This window comes from Tamandua tetradactyla, chromosome 18, assembly GCF_023851605.1.
Source record: "Tamandua tetradactyla isolate mTamTet1 chromosome 18, mTamTet1.pri, whole genome shotgun sequence".
In the NCBI taxonomy this organism is placed as follows: domain Eukaryota; kingdom Metazoa; phylum Chordata; class Mammalia; order Pilosa; family Myrmecophagidae; genus Tamandua; species Tamandua tetradactyla.
Window position 1 is genome coordinate 70,893,017 of NC_135344.1, and position 2,713 is coordinate 70,895,729.

Consider the following 2,713-nt stretch of genomic DNA (forward strand, 5'->3'; position numbering starts at 1 on the left):
TCAGCCAGAAGGGAGGAGACTACTTCACTCCAGTCCCTCGATGAGCTGCTGGGCGCTGTGGGTGGTAGTTGTAAAAGGCAGTGGGTTTTTAGTCATAGGACTCTAAGAATAGCTCCTCCTGACCAAAGATCACAGCCCCGCACAGTGTCTGTGGTGTCGATACAGGGTTATCAACTTAGGGGGCCAGCTATAAAGAGTTCTGATGAACACACTATTCAAAGATACCATTGCATTTGTCAAGGAGAGTAAAATCCGAGGGTCTAAATGTACTCAGAAGTGAACCTTTTTTCCAGTTACGTGATACATAATTCTATTCTAGGGAAGATTTCTTCTGCATTTGCCTGAATGACAACAAAAACTTTAATTGATATTTAGGATAAAGTCCAAACTCTTTCCAGGCCTGTCACAGTCACTGTGCGAGACTGGGATAAAATGAGCAAAAACCGAATGGCTCTGCCCTCAGGGAGTTTATACTCTAGTGGAAGAGACAAATGTTTAGACTCTGAGTCTTACCATGCCAGTAATCAGGCACGTAAACAAAGAGTTAAACCAGGGGTAAGTGTCACAAAGGAAAGCCATATGATGTGATAGGAGCACGTAACTGGTGAGGGGATATATCTCTGATACAGTCTTGTTTTCATATACTCCTGATACATTCATTTTTTTCATAGTTTCAGGTGCATACCACCCACCTTTTGCTTCCCAGTCCTCTCATTCCATCTGTGTAATTTGTCATCGATGATTTCGTTCTCTTTTAACATCACAACTGAGTTGTCAGTAGAAACATTTAGGTAGGGAGCCAATTTAACTACTTTTGAGCAACTCTGAGTGTTTTAAATCTAATTGAAAAGTCAAGTGAAATGCCCATCTATATAGATGATTTATGGAACATCTCTGTTATAAAACAGTCTGTAGTTTTAAAAGAATGATGGTTTTTATCTAGTGATACGGATCTCCATGAATGAGGAAAGCAAAGCATAGAACTATATGCTGTGGAATCTAACTTTTGTTAAAAGATTACTAAAGTCATGTTTATTTATGCATATGTAGGTGAAATGTATATAAGAAGACCTGTATGGATAATGGTGAACTTACCTCTGAGATGGGAAGGTAAGGGAACCTCAATTTTTTCACTGACATCTTTGAATTTTTTATATGATAATAAAAGTAAAATTAAAAAGGAGTGGAAAGCAATAACTGTTAGTTAACACTAGTCTGGAAGGTCTAGCCAATTGAAGATATAAATATTTTAAGGAAAGACAAACTGATTGATGTGTTGGTGAAATCACTGTCCATCTGGAAATTGGCAATTTGAATTGAATCAATGGGAAATAGTTTAATGTGTCAGTACTTACCAAACACACACCCACACACGCGCACATTACCTGATGCAAAAACAAAACAGAACAAAAAAATCTGTTAGCTAAAGGAGGAAAGCCAAGAGAGTCAACACGGCTTCTGTTCCCGTTTGCCTAGCCTGGAAACGAAACTGCAAACTCAGCAACTTCTTGAAAAACCTCGCCAGTATCTCCATTTATCTGGAAAAGGCAAACAGTATCATGAAGCTTTTTCTTTTCTAAGGAGCAATGGAAATGCCTGTTGGGAATAAATAGGTGCACCTTCTAGTAAAAAAATCTATCTCGACAAAGAAACAGTTACATCAAAACGAAGACTTGAACTGAGAAGAAGCCCTGGGGAAAGAATGGTGAGTACAGAATCCACCATAATAGAAGTAACTGCAAAGACTGGTGGAGCTCACAGTCAAATAGATGAGAATAAAAACGTGCACTCTTCGACAATATAAAAATAATACTACTTCATAGTATTAGTAAATATTGGGGAGATGGGGAGTAGATATGGTACAAATGAAGTGTTCTAAAATCCTCATCCTTTTACAGAGTAGAAAGTAGTCTGTTTTTGCTTTATAAAACTGAAATATGTGGCTTTTTCATAACATATAACTCAATGATTTTCATAATTACTTTTCTTAATTTGAAAAATTTTTATAAAATGATATGACTTATGGTTCAGAAATATTTATTTAAAAAGTCAACAATTCCTTTCAATTTAACTTCAGTTCCTTTTTTCTGTTAAACTCAGATAAAATGAGGAGTAGGATTTTTATGAAAATTAAAAATATTCTGAGCGGGCCACGGTGGCTCAGTGGCAGAGTTCTTGCCTGCCATGCCAGAGATCCGGGTTCGATTCCTAGGGCCTGCCCATGTGAAAAAAGAATTTTAAAATATTCTGTCCACTGTATTTTTCTGTCTCTCCATCACACTGAAAAATATGCATAGACAGATGTCTGGAACAAGGTTTACTGAATGCCACTTGGAACTATTTTTAGTATTAGGATTTAGGGTAATGTTTTAAATTCCACTTTTGTACTTTTCCCATATTAACTGAATTGTTAATAATGCGTATGTTGCATTTTTACCAAAACAGCACAATCATTAAAAGAAAAACTTTTTCTCTCTTTTAGATCAGAAGTATAATTTGGGTTTTCCTCCTTTTTCAAAAGATGTACACCCTTTCTATTTTATAAGCCCCTAAAACCATTTCCATGGAATCATATATCCCCCCCATTGTTTCATCTTCTTATATAGTTTTTAAACCTTGATTATTAAATGTGTTGCTGAGAGCAGCTCGGCAGAGTGCATAAGACACAGACTCTTGGACCTAACTGCCTGGGTTTACTCTATTTGCTTTTTAA

The 2,713-nt window shown here is 36.5% G+C and overlaps 1 long non-coding RNA gene across 1 annotated transcript; it reads left to right on the forward strand.

Annotated features, from left to right (window-relative positions):
• The first annotated feature begins 664 nt into the window (after positions 1–664).
• Positions 665–1,557, forward strand: LOC143662699 (uncharacterized). Its single transcript, XR_013165550.1, has 3 exons — positions 665–791; positions 1,051–1,110; positions 1,477–1,557. It is a non-coding gene; the product is annotated as an uncharacterized LOC143662699 (long non-coding RNA).
• The last annotated feature ends 1,156 nt before the right edge of the window (positions 1,558–2,713 follow it).